We start from the raw sequence: 24,540 nt of genomic DNA on the forward strand, positions 1-24,540 counted from the left end.
TTAGTTTAAATGCCAGTTTTACTCTGACCCAACCTGTATTTGCCCAGATCTGCCGGGTCAAAGTACCCTGCATCCTTTCCTTCAGATCACTCTGATTTTGTGCTGCTCTCTGCCCGAGTCTGAGCTCTCAATTCACTTCCAGTGTGTGTGTGTACATGTGTCTCACACGTTTGTATCCCTAAAACCTCTAGGATATGGGAAGTCCTTGCTTTGGGAGACAGTCTCTTCTCTAGGTTCCTGGACCCCAGTCATTCCCTGCTGCTGTCCTACAGCTCACCTGAGCAGTGTGAATGCTGAGGAGACATGTGTCAAAGGACCCCGAGACCCAGCCAGAACTACGCTATTAGAGGAGCTATCATCATCTGTGGATACTGCATTCCTGAAGTGTGGCTTTGAGAATGAAGATGTGCTATGAGAGTAAATGACAAAACCAAAGCCTTAAAACTAAGAATAATAAGGAAAAAAAAAGAAAAAGAAAGTGAAATATCTCATTGATAGTGTTAAGTTGATTTTATGTTGAAGTAAAATTTTGAATATATTGGTTAAGTGAAACACATCATTAATATCCAATCAAATTTAATTTCACTTGTTTCTCTTAATAAATGTGCTACTAGAAAATGTTAATTGCATAAGTGGCTTGCATTACGTTTCTATTGGACAGCACATTAAAGTAGCTCATTTAATGATTGGGGTTTTAAGAATCCTAACAGAGTCTTTACATTTTAATGACAGAGTGTCCCTGTGAACACTGATTGCTGAAACCTAAGAAGTTTCAAAAAAGGGTCAAGGGATGAACTTCTGTATTAGAATTGTCTTCAGAGTGCTGATACCTCCAGGAACCATGCCATGGTCCTTGTAGAATAAAGTTGATTTCCAGAAGCTATTCATTCATTTATTCTGCAAGCATCCATTGAATACTTATTCCATATCTGGTATAGTTGGTCAGAAAGGCCTGGAGAGGAGCATGAAATGTGATTTCAGGGTGTTTATGCCCTGGGCAAACAGATCCACCAAACAAAAAAGAACGTACAAAGTGTGAGAAATGTCCATTCACTTGGAGGCAGATCTGATGATTAAATGAGGTGATAAAGGGGTTACAGTGACTCAGGCGATAAAGAACATATGCTTTGCCTGTGCAAAGCCCTGGATTTGTACCCTGTCTTGTCCCTGCCCTTCTCTCACCATGGGATGTGGCCTCCACAACTTCAAGAGCTCATCAAAACAACAAAAATGTCCTGAGTATAAACTAATGAAACTAATTGCTTTTATTTTGTTTTGTTTTGTTTTGTTTGGACTACACCCTGCGGTGTTCAGGGTTTAGTCTCGGCTCTGCTAAAAGGTCACTCCTGATGAGGCTTGGGGAACCATATAAGATGCTGGGGATCAAACCTGGGTCAGCCACATATAAGATAAATGCCATACCAACTGTACTATCTCTCTGACCCCAAAACTGGTTGCACTGCCTAGCTTCTAAGACACAGGGAGTAACAATGAGGCATATTTTAACCAAGTGATCATTTCTGCTGTCAGAGGGACCATTTGAAAGAGGTCTTGTTTCTCTCTAGAGCCTGGGCATGTTTGTGGGGAACCCAATCTCTCCCCAGTCCTTTGCAACCAGTTGGTTCAGGCAGGGTGGGTGGAGGTGGAGACCCAGGGGATAGAGCTTCCAGTGGTTAGGAATGTCCCTTCTGAGGTCTGGGGGAGCTTGGTAAGTAGCAGTAACAGTGGTCTCTGTACTTGCTCATTTTCTTCTTCTCCTTAGAGTAGTGACACATAATATTCAAATGTCTTGGTGTCTTCTATTCTAGTCCACTACAATCTACCCTATAGTTAGGTCAGTTAGGGCATTTCTCTTAAAGTTGACACTGGTGGCAGTATCAGTGATGGAACATAGCGTGTTAAAAATCCAACTATAAATAATTTGGTAATTCATGGTGCTTCAGTGAATAAAATCTGGGGAAAAAATCTTTTTAAAGGAGGCTGGAGTGGTAGTACAGTGGGTAAGCGGCAGACTTGGGTTTGATTCCCAATACCTCATAGGTTCCCAGAGCCTCACCAGGAGTGATCCCAGAGCACAGAGCCGGGAGTAAGCCCTCTGCACTGCTGAGTGTAGCCCAACTCCCTGGTCCCCTTTAACATTTTTTTAATTGGGAAGGGTTTCCCAAATAGTGCTCAGGGATCTCACAGGGCCACTCTCAGGGATATTTAACCCACCCCATGGGAAGATTCAGTGCTCAGACCCAGCCATGTGGTGCTACATTTGGCCAGTGGTACTGGGGGTCCTCCAGGGCTCTGCTGGAGGTGCTGGGGTGGCTGTGCTGGGCCAGGCTTCGAACTCAGTCTCAGTGCGTGCTAACTATGTGCCCAAAACACTGCCGAAAATGCCAGGGAACTCTCCTGACTCCTAGTGTACATTTCATGACCCATGCTGGTCAAGTTGTGGTGTTTTGGAAAAGGAGATTTGGGGGATCAGAGGAAGGCTGGGGCATAGAACAGATGCAGGCCTAGTTGTATTCTGCTATTGATGCAGGCAGGTAGATAGGGAAAGGCCCTTGGCAATGAAAATTGAGATTTAACAGAGTCTCTGGGAAGGAGAAGACTTGCAGATTCAAGAAAACAAGAGACCCGGAGGAAACCATCAGCCAGACCCTGAGGATAATGGACCCCTCCCCAGGAAGTTCCCCAAAGAAGGCCATCACCACTCCTTACCTGGAAAGAAGCCCCACGTGGGGCAGGTTGAAGAAACCCTATAAAGGACACCTTGAACAAAGGAAGCATGCGCACATGCTGCCCAAGCCCACGTGGCTGAACACATGTGTCTCCCGAGCACATGTGTCGCCTGCATCTCCCCTCTTGAGATGTGTAATTTCATTATTTCATACTTTTGTGTCTAAAGCTCGGTTATGTGTAGGGGCTTCCTCCACCCTTGGAGAAGCCCGAGTTCTCTCTTGAGCGCGTTATTTTCATTATTTTCTCTCCCACTTTTCCCTTCCTCCTTCCCTCAGAAACCTCTAAATAAAATCTATTTACTTCACTACTTGTCTACTCCTGAAATTCTTATCTGCGAGTGAAACAAGAACCCAGTAACTCTGGGTCCCGGATGGTAGAGGCGACTGGGGAGAAAGTGACCGTCTTTCTCCTCCCCACTTCACATAAGTCACCTGTGGGGCCCACCGGCATCATTATGAGACCCTCCTAGGAGACTGCTCTGACCACATGGGGCAGGAGGAGCAGTATGAGACCCTGGGACCATTGATGGACTCATCTGATGCCCATCTGATTGCCATGTGGTCACACAAACATTTTGTGGCGTGGGTAAACGGTGACCACATTGGCTGGTCAGCTCCAGTGCAAACTGTTACCCACATTAGAGAAAATAAGCCTGGAGAGGTATTGCTGAACGGTTTTAACTTCAAAGGGTGTCACGGGAAGAGCCACAAATTATTATTGCTGACAATTTGGACAATTTGTCCCTGGTGAAATGTGTGTGTCCCTACACTGTACCATTTTACATAACAATATGAAATATTAAAAGGGAAAAACGTTTTGTAATAAACAGCAGTTTTGCTGATTGCGGCTGATTATGTTAAGCAGCTTGTACTGTGGGTGTCAGAGGAGACTTAATAGCTCGTATAACTAATCTCCGCAGCTGACCTCTCCCCTCCACTGATGAAGCCTATTCAAAAACCTGCTGCCCTTTCTCATTTTCAGATCTTATATTTCTGAACTGTTTTCATCATGCATATATTTGCTAAAGTTGTTGTGTACAGGATTTATATGGGGTGTATGTTTAAAAAAAATACATAAAGCTGAAAGAAAGATCCCTGACAGGTCCATCTTGTGCATAATTAAAAATGAAATAAAATGAAACTACACAAATGCTAAGAACACACGTATTTACAGCATTCTTATCAGAAATTAAAATGTCCCGAATTCTAGTAAAGATCATTTTCTTGTATGAGAGATGTGAGAGGGAGGTAGAGGGTGCCAACTTCAACTTTTTTTTTTTTTTTTTTTTTTACTCGAGCTAATAAAGAGTGAGGGTGTCTTTCTGGGGAAGAAGACATGTCTTGGTCATTTTATCAGCCTCAATGGCTGGTCCTTAAAAGCAAAGTGCTATTCAATCAGAAAGCAATCTCAGTTTTCTGACAAAAGTTTTGATTTAAGTGGGATTTCATAGAGCACATCTCAGAGTGTGAACTCCTCCATTCTAAGTACAGATAAATATGTAAGGGAAAACGTGTAAGTGTCTGTAATTCGTGGTTTGCACTTCCTCTTTGCCCCCAATCCAGAGATGTTTACAGAATGGGAAGCAAAGCGAGGTGGAGGTGAGTAAAGGCAGAGCTTTCAAAGAATGAGGCCAGTCTCCCCCACTTTATGCAAATACAGCCATCTTGGGGGAAATAAAGACAAAGGAGGGAGGACGGGGGAATTCAACAATGCGAGAAGTAAAGTATGTGAATGCGACTTTCTAGGGAAAAGGGTGGGAGCAGTACAAGGAAGCCACAGAAAGGGGCAGCTTTCTATGAGACAAGTAGTGGCTGAAGCAGGCTGATAAATATTTCCTGAAGGATTTGAAGCAGGTTGCCACCAGCAAAACAAAAATCCCTAGGGGGCACTACATAATTAACAATTTGAAGATGTGGCCGTGTGCCATTGTCTCCCAGAGAGCCCGGGAAGCCTACCCCAAAAGCACAAAACCCGAGTTCCCATATTAATCTCCTGATTCCCATGTAAATGAAGCTCCATGTCTCCCCTGAGGCGCTGACGGCCGGTTTCCTCTTGGCTAGCAAATGAGTCCTGGCTAATGGTGTCATTTTCCTGCGATTTGATATCAGCCCCACCAAACCTGTTCCTCTGGTCTGAGGGAAGGCAGGGCCTGTGTAAGAAAGCAAGAAATTAGTTTAGCAATTAACAAAGCAATGAAGAAAGTTCAAACTAAGAGCAAAGAGCTGCGAGACAGCCTGATGGAGTGTGGAAAGGCATTTAGTACAGCACCTTTTCTGTAAAATAACTGACCTTTGATTCAATCAGACCCATAGATGAAAACAGAGGCTCAAGAGACTGTGCTGTGCCAGGAGAGAAGTCCTAAAGAGGGCTGAGTGTAGTTTCAACATTGCTTTAATTTCTTTCATAACAGCTAGGACCTCATTTTATTTTTGGAGAGGAAGGAATAAATTGTCAGATAGAACAGATAGACAAAGAACCGCAAAATACTGTCTCATTTGCGGTTGGTGTTTAATTCAGAGATGACCAGCAGGGGTTTTTTTTTTGGCTTTTTAATTTTTCTCTCCAACTGGTCCACCCCAGACAGAATTCAGGGACCACTGGCAGGATGTTTGTGGTTGTTTGGCGGCTGGAATGTAGCAGCAGTGTAGATGCCTTTAGAGAGCCCTGGATCGGGGCCAAGGAAACCCAGGCTCCAAGGACACCATTTGTTCCTGTGAAAGTTTCTGAGTATCTTCTTGGTTCCTTCACTTGCAGACGGGGTCCTGCTCACTTGCCACCTGCTTACCTAATCAGAATATGGTGAGGGTTAATGAGATTGCACTGGCAGAGTGATTGCTTCATCACAGAACTCCTAAGTCTTATTATTCAGACTAAAGACACAGCTGCAATAGTGTATATTGTTACCTACCAGACGCTATGCTTCTATTTTTAGTGACTTTGAAATGAGGGTGTCTTCAAATTAGACAGCGGAAAGGACTTCACAGTCTTAGCCTGCCCCAAGCTCTGTTGTGGGGCAGGTGGGGGCCTTCCCACCCAGCATTCTGGCTTCGGAATCTCCTGGCTCTGTGGAACAGCGGAAACACTTCAGTTCTCTCTCCAGAGGAAATTCCAGTGTTATCATCCCAAGGGATAAGAGCTATTGCTTAAGTCTGAACACTCCCTTCTGTCTGAATGACAGGCCACTTACTTTTCTCTTATTCATGTATACATTGGTCTCCTTCACTTTGGATTCTTGGTTGGCAAAAAATCTCCCCAGTACATTTTTGTATTTTTTAAAAACCACCTCCCAGTAAGATGCATACAGTAAACACTCAAGAAACACACATTGGATCCAATTCAGTGGTTTGTAACTACACGGGCAGAAAGAGCACTGCTCACAGTACATTTTGTATCCAGAATATAGGGCCTGCAGTCCCAGGCCCCTGGAGGATGACATAAATTGTATGTTCTGGCCTGGTGGGTAAGAAGTCTATGGTGTGTGTGTCCAAATTTGGAGAGGAAGAGCATTTGAGCATTTGAGCCTTCCTTTCCCAGACATTTCAGAAAGCCCTCTGGATTGTTTCCTGGTGTTCATGTCCTTGATGCAGAGATTAATGAATGATTTAATCACACTTTCTATTTACCAGTGTTATCTGGTCAATAATTACTGTATTCATTCACCTCCACCTCTTAGCCTCTGTTTGTCCAAATACTTTCAGGCCACACCCAGCAGTACTCTGGGTCTTTTCCTCCAATCCTTTGAGCCCTCTCCCCAACCCCCTCTGCCCCTTTTAAAAGATGGGTACAACATCGGCTTACATTACTAAAAAGGAATTTCTGAGCTCCAGAGTGTGGGAAAAGAAGGAAAAAGAAGCTCTGGGTATTCTGTCTGTCTGAGCTTAGAGCTGCCCACTGCCACAGGCATATTCAATCCTCAAAGATCCTTGGCAAATCTTTTTGGCTCCTGATCTCACTGTTTTCCATTTTGTTTTCCTAGTACAGCTAGGTTGGCTCACAATTCACATCTGATATATTTTTCCAAAAAGTCTCAGTAGACAAATTTTCCACTTGGGCCTTTTCTTTTCCTCTCAAGCTCTCTTACCCTTAACAGAGACAAGCATAGGCCTCCCCTACACCTGGCCTGGCACTGGTAGGAACTCAGCCCAAGAAGTCAAACTGTTTCTGTGATGCTTGGATCAGGGGTTACTCCTGGCTCTGCACTGAGAAATTTCTCCTAGTCATGCTCAGAGGACCGGATGGGATGCCAGGGATCAAACCTAGATCAGCTGTGAGTAAGGCAAATGCCATACCCACTGTACTGTTGCTCTAACCCTCTGTACCTTCTGCTTTAATTGCAGGTTCTCTCTCCTTTTAGCTATGGTCCTCTTTATCTCTCTTACACACTTGTGCTGTCTCTTTAGAAACATCTAAAGTGATCTGACCTCAATTCTTCTATAGTTTTAAGCTTTCTCTCTGCTCTCCAGCTTTTGATGAAATTTGGACATTGTTCAGTTTGTTTCCTAATTGACTATCGGGTCTTCATGCTTCTGTAATTTTTAGAACCTGCAGAACAGTATTTTTTGTGTTTTTTTTTAAACTTAGGAACTCCGTTTATTCATCTCCAAATTTAATAACATCAAGAGCTCTGCACTAGAATTTGGAGGACTTTGACCTCGTTCCCAGCATGATACTTATGGAAGTTGACTTGCCTTTGTTTCTGTAGCCTCTGGACCTGTGTCTGAGAGGCTAAGAGGAGTTCACATGTTAATTTTCCTCCCTGTCTCAATATTTGTGATCATTAAGAGACACAGAGGGAAAAGCCCAAAAGGGCCGGAAGCTGGGTGGGGGCCCTGCCATCCCTGAGTCCAGTTGCTCAACCAATCAGCTTTACTGCCTCTAAAAAAAAAGAACAGATGCTAGGGGCAAATGCAAAAGGAACCTTGAACTTCACCACTCTCTCCATCCATCCATCACCCTGTACTCCTTGCTTGGTAACCAAAACCAAGTTCAGAGCTACTGTTCTGAGAGCTGATGAAACACTGCTTCATTTCAACAGCCATTCTGCCAAGTACTGGGTCTAGATGTTGCTGTAATGTGTATTTATAAGTGATTAAGTGATTAACATTAAAATACATAAAATTTGAGGGGAGTGGATTTTCTTCCAGGATATGGGTGAGCCTCATACAGTCACCTGAAGGCCTTGAAAGAAAAGTCTGAAGTCTTCCAAAGAGAAAGGAATTCTGCTACACAGGTCCAGAGGCCTTTGAACTTGAGCAGCACCATCAAGCTCTTTGCAAAGATGCTAGCCTGCCAATCTCCTGCAGCCTTCAGATTGCCAGTCTCCATAACCGGGAAAGCCAATGCCCTAAAACCTCTCTCATTTTCTCTAAAGACACATACACACACACACACACACACACACACACACACACACAGAGCACACACACCCCCATGTACACACACATGCATTATGCATGCACACATATATGAATGTGTAACACTGTATCACTGTCATCCCGTTGTTCATTGATTTGCTTGAACAGGCACCAGTAACGTCTCCATTGTGAGACTTATGAATTTGTATGCACATATTTTTACCTTTACAAATAAACACATACTCATATTCTTTTGGTTTTGCTTCTTTGGAGAACCCTGCTTCGGATACTTGATCTCTGAGACTCCCAATTCAGAGAACTCATCCTAGCCTGAAACTCCTGTGTGTGTGCGATTTTTACGTTATCAAATATCATCTATTTTTTAAAGCTATTTTTACATTCCCTCCTTGTTCTTAGGGTTAGGAATCTAGTCAATCACTGGATCATGGCCTCTTCTTTTTTTTTTTTTTTTGCTTTTTGGGTCACACCTGGCGATGCACAGGGGTTACTCCTGGCTCTTTACTCAGGAATTACCCCGCTGGCGGTGCTCAGGGGACCATATGGGATGCTGGGATTCGAACTTGGGTCAGCCGCATGCAAGGCAAATGCCCTACCCGCTGTGCTATCGCTCCAGCCCCATCATGGTCTCTTCTAAAGCTTCAGAATCCTAGGTATGGAGGGAATGATCACCTGTTTCTGTATAGTGCCTTTTCTTTTTTGCTTTTTGGGTCACACCCAGCGATGTACAGGGGTCACTCCTGGCTCTGCACTCAGGAATTACCCCTGGTGGTGCTCAGGGGACCATATGAGATGCTGGGAATCGAACCTGGGTTGGCCGCGTGCAAGGCAAATCCCTACCCACTGTGCTATCGCTTCAGCCCCTATTTACAAAATGTCTTTAATCTCACACAAGCATGAGGTAGGTGAAGTCGCTATGGTAACAAGAGAAGAAACCAGGGTTTGAAGATGGCAAGTAACTCACCCAAGTTCATGCCAATAATCAATGGCAGCATTCAAATGGAAATCCAGGATCTGGCTCATTATCAATAGGATTTAAAATTTTCATGTCTAATGCCCCATTTGAGGGTTCCAGCTCTTCCACGAATTTCTTATTGCTCACCTTGGAACACACAAGCAGAATCACGGGAATGAGCTGTGCCCTCCTCCAGTATCCACCCCTTCCTTCCGGCTAATGCTTCTCCATTCTGAAGGCTTTTTCTTGTTTCCATATTTGTGTGGCCACATCCAGATATGCTCAGGGCTTCCTCCTGTCTTTGTATTCAGGGAACCTTGCGTGGCCCTGGGAGTTGGCCACCAACAAGGCAAATGCTTTATCCTCTACTCTCTCATCAGCCTGCACTAGAAAGCTTTTTGTTATTGTTGTTTTAAAATTTTCTTCGTGGCATTTGATTTACAATACTTTCATACAGTGCTCTAACAGCACACCCTCCATCGAGGTCAGTTTTCTCTCACCATTGTCTCAATGTCACTGCCCCCCCACCCCCAACTCAACCTTCCTCCTGAAGTTTTGTTGGAACATATAAGTTGAATGAAAAGTCCCAGTTCTTGTATTCCTGATGTGCTTGGAGACCATCCAGCCAAGCTCTATCTGGGCCTGGAAGCAGCCCCATGGATGTCAGATTCAGGACTTTCTTAGTAGGCGACTGAGGAGCACTGGGGCTTGCACTGACTGTCTCCTTCTGACTCTATTTGAATAACTAAGGGGATGACCTATCTTTGTTTAAATTTTCCTCCCATTTTCACTCCAGTATTTCAGTCCAGAACAGGTTTTCCGCTGTTTTCCTTCTTTACCATATAAGCAAATATTTATTTATTTATTTTGTTTTGTTCCTGCTGGGCTCAAGGCTTAGACCTGGCTCTGTGCTCGGGGATCACTCTGGTGGGGATTGAGGGACCATGCAGGGTACCAGGGATGGAACCTGAGTTTTCCACGTGCAAAGGCAAATATCCTGTCTCCTGAACAATCACTCCAGCTCCACAATCTCAGCAAGTGTTTAAAGAATGGAACTTGGAATTGCCTAATATGAGTCACAGACTGTTATCTGATTTTCTGGAGCTGGTTCCTGGGACTTTGACCTGAACCTGCCACAGGGTGCTGCAAAGGTGGGCAGCAGGCTGAGGGGGATACGTGAGGGATGCTGGTCCTAGCAGCTCACAACAGCATGTCATTGCAAACTCAGGAACTGCATGTCAGAAAAGAGATACAAACAGGTACTATCACTATCTTCACTCATTACCATACAAGCTTGAAAAATCTACCAGCATTCTAAAAAGAACCTTACCCTGGGTCTTATAAACCTCACTTTTCCTAAAGTAAAGAAGAGTAAAAACATTTGCCTTCATCTTTCTTTACCACTCATCATTGACCCGGAGGCAGCACTGCCTACCCCAACATCAGTGCCAAAGGACATGAGGACAACTGAGGATCCATCTAGAATGTTCTCAGGGGCCAGGGACACATGCCTTTCATGCACACAAACATGAATTTGATTACTGGCACTACATGGTCCCCTGAGCACCAATTGGATCCCTGCGGTGCCAGAGCATCAGATCTGAGCATTGAATTGTTCAACCCAGTCAGCCAAGTATGACCTGAAATGGCCCCTGAGCTCGTTAAGGACTGCTTTTGAGTTTCCCACTGCAATTTTTGTCAGACTATTTAACTAATATTAATAAGTATAAATTAGCACAAGTAGAATCATAAGCATCAATCAAATGTTTACTTTGAACTGGGCACAATACTAAATCTTTGACATGCATTATTTCAACAAGGGAGATATTATTTCCATTTTCCAAGTAAAGTCAGATAAATTCATAACTAACCAAAGAAAGGCCCCAGCCCACATGTAGCTAGAGAGATGGTTATTGACCTACTTGGCTTCCAGAAGCAGCTCCAGCTAAGGAAGGATATGAGTCCCTGGAGTGGGGGCCAGAGAGATAGCACAGTGGGTAGGGAGTTTAACTTGCATGTAGCCAACCCAGGTTTGATCCTCGATGTCCTTTATGATTCCCTGAGCACTGGTGCTAATGGACTGGATCTATTCTAGATCAGAGACTTTCGTCAGTTTCTCCAAGATCACCTGAGTGGGTCAACATTTTTGAAGCTTGTCCTGATCATAGGGGTCCCCAGCCTGTGGAATGTCTGTGTAACTCTCTGTCTGTCCTCATTTGCCCCAGAAGAGCTCATCAGACACAGCATTCTCCACCCTGACCTCTTTCCTGAGACCAAAGCTCTCTTGGGCTTTATACTTGAATCCCTGTGTTGGTAAAAGAACAGGAGGATCCCAGATCTACCATCTTAGGATCCAAAGAAAACCAGGGTTCTCCCAGGAGCCAGATTGTTATTTGCTAGAACATCATCTACTACTCACTTCCCAGGCGTCCTGGGGTGTCAATGGAGATTCCAACACATGAGCCAGGCAAAGAAGATACTGAGAAGGAAATAGTCTCAGGACAAAAGCTGCCTCTCTACTCTTTCAGCTCTTTATATTTCAGGTTAGGTGTCTCTGGGTCCTTCTAGAATTCTCTACTCAGGCTGGAAGTTATGCAGAGCCTCCTGACCCCAACAAGGGGTTGCAGTGAATGCACTTTATCTCCTTTCACTGCTATGAAAAGTGACTTTTTTTAAAAAGTCTGTGATTGGTAGACTTAACATCCAAGTGAGTCATTGCATCTATTTGTTGGCTTTGGGAAAGGCCCAATTTTATTTCAAGATAGGTATTTGACTGTGCTGTAATAGAATTACCCTTTCTATGTACTATGACAATGTTTTGGCTTCAACATTTATGTTCAGAACTCATTGTGAAAAACCAGCCACACCACACATGCATGTACACAAACTCCTTCCAGAAAGCTTTTCCTAGAGAATAAGAAACTGCCCAAAGTGGTCAGAAACACAGTTTTGGGATTAAGGCACTTGATTTGCATGGGACTTACCCTTGACACTGCATATGGCCTCCCAGCACCACCAGGAGTGACATGTGAGCATAGCCAGAAACCACCTTATGGAGAAAGAGAGAGGAGGGAAGGAAGGAAGGAAGGAAGGAAGGAAGGAAGGAAGGAAGGAAGGAAGGAAGGAAGGAAGGAAGGAAGGAAGGAAGGATGGAAGGAAGGAAGGAAGGAAGGAAGGAAGGAAGGAAGGAAGGAAGGAAGGAAGGAAGGAAGGAAGGAAGGAAGGAAGGAAGGAAGGAAGGAAGGAAGGAGGGAGGGAGGGAAGGAGGGAGGGAGGGAGGGAGGGCGGGCTCAAAACTAAGTTGAGGGGCTGGAGTGATAGCACAGTGGGTAAGGCATTTGCCTTGCATGCAGCCAACCCTGGTTCAATTCCCAGCATCCCATATGGTCTCCTGAGCACCGCCAGGTGTGATTTCTGAGTGCAGAGCCAGGAGTGACCCCTGTGCATCGCCAGGTGTGACCCAAAAAGCGGGAAAAAAAAACTAAGTTGAAGCAACATGGACAGTGACAAAGGGAAATCAGAAAGCTTGAGACAGCATTGTGATTGGTTATAGGTGGTCCCAGTGATTGGGATATCAGCATGAGCAAGAAGCAACCCTCCTGCTTTTTTTCACAAGTCTTGAGTAATACTTGAGCTATTTGGTATGCTTCCATAAGATGTAGCCTCTTTCACTTCTGTAGAAGAGGACGTTCTCATAGGAACAAATTTTATCATGCAAATGGAGATATAATACAACAGGTAAGGGGGGCCGGAGCGATAGCACAGCAGGTAGGGCGTTTGCCTTGCACGCGGCCGACCCGGGTTCGATCCCCGGCATCCCATATGGTCCCCCAAGCACCGCCAGGAGTAATTCCTGAGTGCAAAGCCAGGAGTAACCCCTGGGCATCGCTGGGTGTGACCCAAAAAGCAAAAAAATAAAAATAAAAAATAAAATAAATAAAACTTCAAAAAAAAAAATACAACAGGTAAGGCACTTGTCTTGCATGTAGCTGACCCAGTTTGATTCCCAGCACCACATACAGTTCCCAGAGTCCTGTCAGAAGTGATCCTTGAGTGAAGAGCCAGGAGTAAGCCTTGAGTTTTAAATTACAAAATAGAGAAAAGAAACTAAGCAAAAGCATTCTTTAAATTTCTAAATCTCCATGTGGAATTTTCCAAAGCGCAGTCTAAGGGCTAATGTATAAGAATCACTAGGGTGTCTTCTGAGCCTCACTCCAGCTAGGAATCCATTTCCTTGGGGACCAGTCCAGAGAGTGATTCTCAGTGATCCTGGGATATGTTCAGGTTTGAGAACCCCCTGGAGTAAGTAATCTCCTCACAGCCTAAACAAACCTGCTACTGGGTTACTAACATTTCCCCCTCTGACTTGAAATCTATAAAGTTAGCACTATTCCTCCTAATTTCTTTTTTTTTTTATTTTATTGAATCTCTTAAATTTATCCAAATGTAGCAAGCAAAATTGTTATAACTGTCAGGGATTAAAGAACAAGCAGGATCTCATCCTTGTCTTTGTTTTTCTCATAAAGGATCAGAGAAATGCAGCGGTTTAATGTGAGGCAGGAAGCGGAAGTTCTTCCTGAGAGTTCACCAAGTTCTAGAACTTGCGCACAGAGTGGCTGCACTCTGTAGAAAAGCAGCAATTTTGAGATGTGCCTTGAATGACAGGTAGAATCTCACATGTGAGAATGTCGGGGTGTTAGAAATTTGGGAATAAGGAAGGGCGTGAGGAAAGAGGGGGGAATGTTGCATGAAACTACCTGTTAGTGGGGCAAAGCTTGAAAGATAGCTTGAAATCATCTCATGATAGGAATTCTGGATAGAGGAATTTTTTTTTAATTGGGATGTAATTCACAAGCCATAAAATTCATCCACTTAAAGAGTTCTACACACTGGTTTATAGTACATTCCCAGACGTGTCAACATGATCTAATTTCAGAACATTTTAATCAGACCAAAAAGACATCGCCCTCCCATCTATTAGCTGCCACTACCCTCTCTCTCCTCCCTCCTGCAACCCTGGCAACCACTAATCTACTTGCTATCTGTATGGTTTGGGCAGATGAATTTGAACATAATTAAATAGGGAGTAGGGAACTACTAATTATTTTAATTGAGATAAAATTTGCATATAGTGAGATGCACAGATCTTATGTGTACAATTCAATGAGTTTTGACAAATGCGTACACTTATCTCACAAATTCTTCCCAAGGCAGAATATTTTTACCACCCTACAAAATCCCTTGTAGATTTTTCTAGTTAACCCCTACCTTGCAGACAAGGGTTACACTGATTTCTATCACCACAAATTAGTTTCCTCTTTTCTTAAAACATTATGTAAATAGAAGCAGGAAATATGTATTCTTCTGTATGTAGCTTCTTTTCCTCCAACTAATTATCTTGAGGTCCATTCCTGTTGCTAAGTGCGGAAAGTTCATTTTTATTTTCTTGTTAAACATTTCGAAAGTACAACATTTTGTTTATCCATGATTCTGCCCATGGACACTTGACACTTATTTTAAGTTTATGAACTTAAATCTTGGCCAAAGCAGGTGTAAGCTTTCTCCTTGGGGGTGGGTATAAACTTTCACTTTTGGGGGAAAAGATAATTATCAAGGGATGGGACTATTGCTCAGAGAGTCACTCAGTTTTTAAAGCAAGTGTATGATCCCACCAGGACCGAATGCTAAGGAGATGAATAAGGCAGCACAGTGCTGGAAGAGCAGAACTGGAAATAGGAAATAACAGAAAAAACAACACCCTTTGTATTCCAATAGGCTGAAATTGGAAACCGAGTGGATGTCTGTGCCTGGCGGAAAGAGTTGGTGGTTGTCACTGTTGTTGTTGAACAATGCCACATTTGCCCTCCCAGACTAAGATTCTAAGGGGGTCTGGCAGAGTGACAGACTATTCTTGTTTGTTGGGAAGGTAAAGGTTTTTGACAAGCTAGGGGCGGATCCAGCCTCCAAAAGGCCGAGTCCCATTGGCAGGTCTCAGAGCTTTGGGCTAGGGCGCAGCGGGGAATAATGAAGTGCTGACTCTTGCTTGATACTTTAAAAGAACGAAAGGACATGGGGAGAGAGGGTGGGCTGAGGCAGGAACTCACACACCAGAAATTAGCCCACTTGCTGCACTGGTTGATTAAATTAGTTACTTGGGTAATGAGGTGGAGAATTTTATTCATCAGAGAGTCTCCTCCAGAATTTCTCCCAAGAAAATCCCTCAGCGCATGCCCAGTGGCTCCCTGGCCCTGCCCTCCCCAGCACCCCTACCCCTGGGACTGCCCTGGAGGTCCACAATGCCTTGATTCAAATGAGAATTTATAGGCCCTGGAGGAAGAAGAAGGTTGTCGAAATAGAATTTAAGAATTGTGAGGTGGGTGCTTTTATTTTGTTAGAGGCTATCAGGGAACAACAAGATTCACTGGGTTGGGTTTTTGGGGTTTTTTTGCCTTATACTATAAAATGGGAATCATGTGATGTCTCTCCCCCCTTAGCCACAAGTAGATCATAAAAAACAATATGTTTCATGAAGACTTAAGTGCCTTGAAAAAGCTAAGTTCCTCACTGCCTGCCTAGTAACAGCAACACGCACGCTACAAAGGAGTCTGCTTGTCTTTGGAAGTTTTCTATGCCTAGGTGATCCAAACTGCCACTAACTCATTTTCCTGGTGCTTTCTCCAGCCACAACCTGCTACATCCAGCTGGAGCCGGGACACGTCCTGCAAAGGCCAAAGTCTTGCTTACCCTTTGCATCTTCCTGGGATTGTGCCTTTCCCACCCAGATTCCATGGAAATTCTCTCCACTGTCTGTTCACTGACCTCTTCCCAAAACTGCTCCTTGTGACACCCGCTATTCTACTTGGAACCAGAGATGATAACAGACACCATCTGTCCTTGAGATTTCAAGAAAGTGAACTCATACCAATCCCAGGGGAAGCGCACTATCTTCCCCTCTATCCATGCATTGCAGGGGAATTATAAACTCACCAACAAACCTCCCTGTGACTTCCTGCACTCTCTGAATTTTACATTCCATTTCACCTTCTGCCGCTCTTTCTCTCACTAGATAAGGCACTCATCCACTCTCTTTTATCCTCCTTTATTTGGGGGGAGGTAGGCGGAGCGTATGGGTGGGTGGGGCATATCAGATAGTGCTCAGAGCTCAGTCCTAGTTCTGTGCTCAGGGATCACTTCTGAATGGGCTAGAGATCTCCATATGTGGTGCTAGAGATCTCCAGTTACCCCTTTTCTCTTTTAAAAATTGTTTTTCCATCACCAATCATCAGATTGGTGAGCATTTACATGTCAGGTTGCTAGTTCAAACAATGAGAAAAATGCATATTCCTATAACGTGCATGTATGCCATAGTGTGAAATCGTACTCATCCTTAGATGGAAAGTTCTTTGGTAATTCTATTAAAAGAATATTGATAGCCCACTTTCTTCATGACTCCTAAACAGAGGGAAGGGGCCTAGGCCTTGCCTGTCTCTCTTGCTTCCACCTCCCCTCTCTCTACTCTCATTGTCTCACAACCCCCTTCCCTCCCCTTAATTCCTTCAGTCAAGTTTTTTTTTCTTCTACACTTTTGCTTAGGGCTTCACTTTCACCTCTGGAATAAGTCACCAGATTTTTTTTTCTCTCTGAAGAGAGTTTTCTCTTTAAAATATAGTTGCCACCTCAGAAAATATTTTTCTTCTTGCTGTCCAGTTGATTAAAATGATGTATGTCTTTTAGTCACTATTGGGTAATAGGCTCCTTCATGGTAACATATGTTTCTCAATATTAAAAACATATTCAGAATTGAAACCCAATACCTTGCATTTTATAGAGCAACAAAGATGAATAAGTGAGTGAAAGAATGGATGAACAAAAGGGTGGATGGATGGATGAATGGCGGATGTATGGATGGATGAATAAAAGTAAATATTTTCTCTATAATTCCATAGAGAACAGATGGAGAAAGTAGAAACATCAGGTTTCTGTAAGAATATTAATATGTTTCAAACATCACCAAAAAATATTAGTAAGGGTGGGGACAGAATCCCCCGGCCCCACCCAGCTCACCTTGACCCTAATTGAGATGAATACTGCTACTAGGTCCTTGTAGACTGAGCCGGGCCTGTTTCCTGGGAAATAAATGTATAGCAGTGGTTCTTTTTTTAGAGAGGCTGCTGACCTTCTGCTGAATAGTAATCATTATTACCATTACCAAATGCATTCTGAGCTGCTCCTGTGACATGTGCCATTTGTCCTCTCCACGCCATTTGGAACCCTTCACATTCGATTTTCTCCAGTGAAATCAGGGTTGTCCAAAGCAATACAAATTCAGGGCAAACTCACAAACCCTTCTACTAACAGACTGGTAACATAAAGCATAGATTTCATGATAGACTGCCTCTTATGTAAAATGGAGAGAGAGCTAGGAGATGGCTCAAAGGGCTAGAACATTCTTTGCATGCAGGAAGTCTGGGTTCCATCCCTGGCACCACATGGTTCCTCAGGCCCAAACAGAAGCAATTCCCCAAGCACTAAACCAGGAGCAGCCCCTAAATTTCACAGAATGTGAACCAACCAACCAAAAAAAAAAAAAAACAACAACAAAGAAAACAAAACTGAGAAAGAGAAAGAAAGACTATGGTTTGAGCCTAAAGCCGGTACTAATGTGACTGTGTGACCGGAGGTTAGCAGAGAACCTGCAGGGCTTCTCCAGTGCCCTGAGTCCCTAGCTGTCAGGCTTGGCAGCCTCTGCAGGTTAATAAAGACTCTTCAATTCAGCAATCAAGTGTGTTTCAGACTTCTTGGACAACCTGCACATTATGAAGTCTCTATAGTAAGAAACACTTTTGACATTATCACTGAATGTTGCTCTTCTTTAGATCTTGAAAGTTTGCAGAGTTTGTCTGTTTTTTTTTTTGTTTGGAGGGGGATGGGGGCGGGGGGGAGTGAGTGAAGTGGATCCAAGGGTACACAGCTCAAACCTGACTGTACCCTACTCTCACATTGCAACCTCAGGTCTGTGGCTTTACTTAGCATCTCAAAAGGAAGGGCTAAGGGACAGGGAGGTGCCTCAAGGGTACAACACATGGCACAAGGTCCTGCGTTCAACCAGATATTAAAAATAAAATTAAAAGGTGAAACCGTGCTTCCTAAAATGGTGCATCCTTATAGAAAAGCAGAAAGAAGCTATTTAACTGATCAGAAGAAACTGGACTGAACCAACTTGCACCAAGATGACTCATACTGACTCCCTCACGCTCATTTTAATATGAAAAATTATGCCCCGTGAGTGGAAGTTTAACATGCTAATGAAACATGGGTTTCAGGAAGAAATATGTTCTGTCCTCAGAGTTGTGCATTCAACCTCCTGAATCTATGTGTTTGCGTCTCTCCTTCCTCATCTCTGCCATTTGAAAAACCTTGCCCTGCTTTTGTTTGGGGACCAGTCATGACATCAGGTCTCCCTGTTTACAAGCCATAAGCTCAGAGGGGTCTCTCCTTGGCTTCCAGGGACCCCGAGGGCCTGGAACAAAGAGAACACCTGCACTCTATGGGTCTCCACCTTGGGAGGCAAGTTCCTGAGGATGGAAACCTTAGTTAGAGCTCTAACGGATTTCTGGCCTAATGATTAACAACTCTGGGATGGAAATCCCAGAGTCTCAAAATGGCCGCCATGGGCCTAGGGTCATGTGCCACCTACACCTGGGCAGGGAGGAGGGGGAAGGGCCTGACTGACAGTTTCTCTTAAGAAATGAGATAGAGGGGCTGGAGTGATAGCACAGCGAGTAGGGCATTTGCCTTGCACACAGTCCACCCAGGTTTCGATTCCCAGCATCCAATATGGTCCCCCAAGCATTGTCAGGAGTAATTCCTGAGTGCATGAGCCAGGAGTAACCCCTGTGCAACACCGGGTGTGACCCAAAAAGGAAAAAAAAAAGAAATGAGATAGAAAAATTAGAGTGCTGCTTGGAACAAAAGATAAGACCCAAACACGGTTTTTTTTCACTACGGGGGGGGGGGGAATTGTATATATTTTGAGGGATGCTGCACACATACACACATAAGTATATGTGTGTATATATATGTGTGTGTGTGAATATACATATATGTACATATATATATGCACTGCACTGTAGCACTGTCATTCCATTGTTCATCGATTTACTCAAGAGGGCACCAGTAATGTCCCTATTATTACTGTTTTTGGCATATCAAATACGCCACGGGTAGCTTGCCAGGCTCTGCCATGCAGGCAGGATACTCTCAGTAGCTTGCCAGGCTCTCCGAGAGGGACGGAGGAATTGAACCTGGGTCGGACGCGTGCAAGGCAAACGCCTTACCCTTTTATTATATATATAACGTCATATATATAACCATTATATATAACGCCTTATATATACATATATATATATAGCATCCCTAAAAATTGCTTTTAGGAACTTCAAAGATGTAACCCGTTTAAAACTTTTAGCATGATTCCTGTCAAATAGGAAGTGATTGGCAAATATTTGTTGTCGTTGTAGTTAGACTGGAACAGAAATGCACTAAGAAGGAAGATAAATAATCTAAGGAAAACAATAAGACATAAGAGAAAATGATTCAACAGGTGGCTTGGCAGGGCAAAGTAGGAACTTCCTCCCTCCCGCTGGTACCATGACCACTCCTAAAACACCATGAAATCTGTAATGAATGCATTGAATTATTGGAGCATTCTATTTGGTATAAAGAATTCAAAGAGCAGAAGTACAATTCAAATGGTCTGGATTGACACAATCAGAGGTCATTTTACTGCCTAAACTTAATAACAGATACATAGACACATCAATACCAAAAGTAAAGAGCTATAAAGGTAAAGTACAAATAATTCATTTTCAGAAAATTCCGTTTTAACAATTTAAAGAATGAAATGAATATTTTATAATTATTATGATGGAATCATTTTTAAATTACAGTAAAATCATTTTCACTTATTCTGTAACATGAAGAAAATGTATTGGCAATTAGCAATTATACTCTGATATTTCTGCACACCACACTAACTGCAATGAACATTAATATTTATGTGTTACCTGCACTGTTACCGACAGGGCCAGATTTAGTCCCTAGATCCTCATTTCTCTATTCCTTGAGACATAAATGGGGGTTGTAAGTGAGTATCTAAAGGCACATTTTCAATTGCTGCAGTTTATCATTCTTACAGTTTATATCCTGAAAGCTTCATAACCGTGGCAAATCAGCCCTCACTCTGGGAATGGTTTTAAACAAGTTTGAAGCTATAACCCTATGGACACTGCCAAATGTATCCGAACAATCATTCACCTTAATGGTGAAAATGTGGTTCTATAATTTTTTGAATCACGAAGTATCACAAGTACAGTTTTGTGCCAAACAATCTCTCTCTGTCTCTGTCTCTATTAAATCAAATGCGCACAGCTCCAAGAATTTACACTGGGATTCTGTGTGTGACACGGCAGAATGCAGCTCTTTTAGTTCTCATAACCATAGCTAAGCATTCACTTTTTTTTTTGTCTTTTTTTGGGGGGTGGGATCACACCAGCAATGCACAAGGGTTACTCCTGGCTCTGCACTCAGAAATTACCCCTGGCGGTGCTCAGGGGACCATAGAGGATGCTGGGAATTGAACCCGGGTTGGCCTCATGCAAGGCAACTGCCCTACCCACTGTGCTATTGCTCCACCCCAACATTCACTTTTATTTTTCTAAAATCTTCGTGAGAGAGAGGGGGGGGGGGAAGAGAGAGAGAGAGAGAGAGAGAGAGAGAGAGAGAGAGAGAGAGAGAGAGAGAGCCTAATGCATCCTGACATTGACCTCTCCCCCAACATCTTGTTATTATCAAAACTTGCCGCTGGGGAATTAGATAATGTCTGTAACATTATCACAATCCCAGACTTACAAAATGTATTTTGTAGTCACCCCTCCCTCCATATACTCCATATACTTTTGTCACTTTCAATGACAAAATTGAAAAGTTTTTTAACTCCATTTTTTTCTTTCTTCCTTTTTATTAATAAAGCAACACTGAAAGCTCACAGTGAGTGAAAACCTCCTTTTATTTGAAGATACATATTAACTTTGTGATGCTTTTCATAAATGCTATCCCATCACTCGAGTGACACCCTCTGCATTAGAAAATGGTTCATTATACTTGGGGAAGCAGCAGGTGCTAAGGAACTAGGTTTAAGAGAGGATAAAAAACCAAAGAGCATTGGCAGCATGTAGCTGTAGCTTCCCACCTCCTGTGGCAGGGCCTGGGGGAGGGGCAGCAGGCGCCACCTCTGGCCACTAAGGTGGCAAGAATAAGCCCTGGAAGCAGCCTAAGGAAATGAATGAAGAATATGAGGCATTCAAGTGGAAACAGAAGGGGAAGCAGAAGAAACTCCGGAAATAAAAGCCAAGGCCTGAGGAAAGAGGCAGGGAAGGGCCCCCTGGCTACTGGTGGAATTAGGAATTCTGCAAAAAGTAAGCTGTTCCTTGCTCTGGAGGCAATGGTGATTTTAAATCTATTACTGGTTAAACGTCTGGATTCCCTGCATAGCTTCTGTTGCCAGCAGTATCTAGAATGAAGTGTTTTGGAACCTGTTGTACATTTAAGAAAAAATTTCTGTTAAAAAAAAATTTAAAGAGGAACAAGAATGCATAAGGCTACTCATCCTCGGTTTTCAGCTATTTTTACCATAGCTGTGAGGTCAGTACACCTAGCCCAGAACTCTACCAAAATGTATACTTTCTCAAGTGTTTGGTCTATCCCATTTTCTGCACCATCTGGAATTAAACCAACTCATTAAAAAAAAAAAACCTTAAAAAATGTATCAGTGCTATTTAAATTGGAATACATATCCCGGACACTTATATTTATAAATGTGGTAGGGTTTTTTTAAAAGCTTATTCTTGTCAGTTGCTTTCTAAATAATTTGTACATGAATGGTTAGCTCTGTTGGAGTCTGGGACACATCCATATGGAGAGCATCTTAGAGCGAGCAGGATCCCCTGAGTCAAGCCCATTACATGCATGACACTGATGCAGCTCTTAAAATTCTGGTCAGCTTCTCCCAATCAGATACTAAAAAGTAATGAGGCATCATGGGCAAAGTGGTAGCAAATTAGTGGTTTATAGATAAATGCATGCTCATCATTACCTGAAGGTAATAATCTATGAGTAAACAAACAGCAAATCAAACTCTTTAACCCTTTCATTGTTCATCAGTTCACATGTACTGTTAACCTTTCGAACCTGCTTTTATTTTTCTCATCTATGGAGAATACGTAGAATATCTCAAAATAAGTGGCTAAAATGTTCCCTCTGAAAAGTTATAGGTTTTCTTTCATGGAATCTGCCACTAATATTTTTAGTGCCCCATGCTCAAGTGTAATATGAGCCAACTCATAGGATTTAAAAGTTGCCCTTTATCGCCTATAATTTTAATATTTGTTGACATCTTTAACAAAAGGTAGCACTATATTTTGTTTTACTGGTATGTGGTGATTTGTCACTCAAAGAAAGTTTATATTAGAACAATATAAGATAGAAACAAAGCAAAAGAGAATCCAGGAACCCAAATCATTTTTTCCCAAACTTACGTTTATATTAACTCAAAAGAGTATTTAGATGTTTATCAATATGAAAACATACAAGGTTCAAGTTCCAGAATTTCCACACCTTATTTATATACTTCAGTTTGATAAGTACTGATTTAAACAATTCCGGGGAGATTGGTTGATTCTTATTATTCTTGTTATTTCCCCCAAGAGTATCATGAAAATACCTAGGGCCTAAGAGCTAACTCAAAGACCCAGGTGCCTGCCTTGTATGTTTCATGACCTAGCCTGATCCCTGGGACTACATAGCCCATAAGCATCATGGTATATACCTGGGAGGTGCCAAGAGCCACCCCGGTGGCTCCTCGGGACCCTGGGCAGCATTGTATTGCCTGCCTGAGCACTGAGTTGTCCCCCTGGGCTGTCTGAGTGTGGGCCCCAGGATCCCTGAGCAATGCTTAGGAACCTCCTTCCAAAATAAGAGTATTTATAGAACAGATTCCAAAAGTAAGGACTTCTCACTTTAAAATTGCTTCTGGAATTCTATTTTGTAACTGTCCTTCTTTTTAATATATTTCATTTTTACCCTCTAGTTAGTAAAATTATTTCTATAATCTTAGAGAATAATTAGATTTCCCCAGACTTTCTAGGTAATATATAACATTTTCCAGAATCTTATGTAGGGTCCCATCCTTTTTCCTTCAAGCCGACTCATTTCGTTGAAACTCTAGTTTCTACTGTCTAAGTCGAACCCTAAACCAGAAACAAGTCTGAGCAGGATAGGCAGCAGTCCAGGCCACGCCATGCACCTCATGCACCTTAGAGATTCTTTCTTGCTATGTGTTGTGATTCAGGGCTTGGGTCGGGGGGATGGGATGGGGAGTAGCTACTGAGAAGAGCTCAGGAAGCCCAGGGCTCACTCACAATGCTACGGGAAGGGGGGCAAGTCTCAGTGCTTGAACTGGCAGTGCTGGGGCCATCAGGACAGTCCTGGTCATGCTCAAGTTTCAGCAGGGCTATACTGTGAGATGCTTGGGTGCCTCCAGGGTACACCTGGGGGGTTCCAAAGGTCATATGGTGGTATGGACCTTACTGTGGTGCTGAGCTATTTCCCTGGACCTGATACGTTTTTTGAGAGGATGGGGTGTTGGAGGGGGGTGGGGGGAAGTTATCTGGGGAACACATCTGATGAGATTTAGGGGCTACTCCTGTCTCTGTGGAAAGGGTTCATAACAGTGGTATTGGGGGATCATGAGCTGCTGGGATAAAACCCCAGTCTCCCTAATGCTTTAAGCAAGTCGTTGGCATTTTGGGCTCTCTCCCCGGACCTGATATGCTTTCCCCCCCACCTTTTTGTGACACCCAGTGATGCTCAGGGGTTACTCCTGGCTCTGCACTTAGGAGCTACTCCTGGTGGTACTCAGGGGACCATATGGGAAGTTGAGGATAGAACCCATGTCAGCCATGTGCAAGGCAAATGCCCGACCCACTGTACTATGGCTCCAGCCCCCCTGATATGCTTTCAATGAAAGAAAAAATATTTGGGGGAAAAATCAACAAGTGCAACATAAAAAGGACCATGTTACTTGATAGGATGGTTCCTGGAGTCTTGGATCAAATGAGAGAGAAAAAACATCCCACAACTCTGCCTCACATAAGCTCTGCTATCCCATTTTCATATTTTTATGTGTTTAATTGGCCTTTTCTGAACAGTTTACTCTCATAGTCTGGCTATGAAAAGAGGCTTCATAGAAGCTAATGATTGCTTGATTCATAAAAACGTGTATATTTTGCCTCCTTCAATTGTATATTTAATGACTGACAGAGCAGAAAACTTTCTATAATGAGGCAGTGTTACTGCCATCTTGGAAACATTACTGCCTTTCCTCCCTGACTCACTGGGGGACTCACGTTGGTGGAAGATATTTCC

Source organism: Sorex araneus, chromosome X (assembly GCF_027595985.1).
Source record: "Sorex araneus isolate mSorAra2 chromosome X, mSorAra2.pri, whole genome shotgun sequence".
Taxonomy (NCBI): domain Eukaryota; kingdom Metazoa; phylum Chordata; class Mammalia; order Eulipotyphla; family Soricidae; genus Sorex; species Sorex araneus.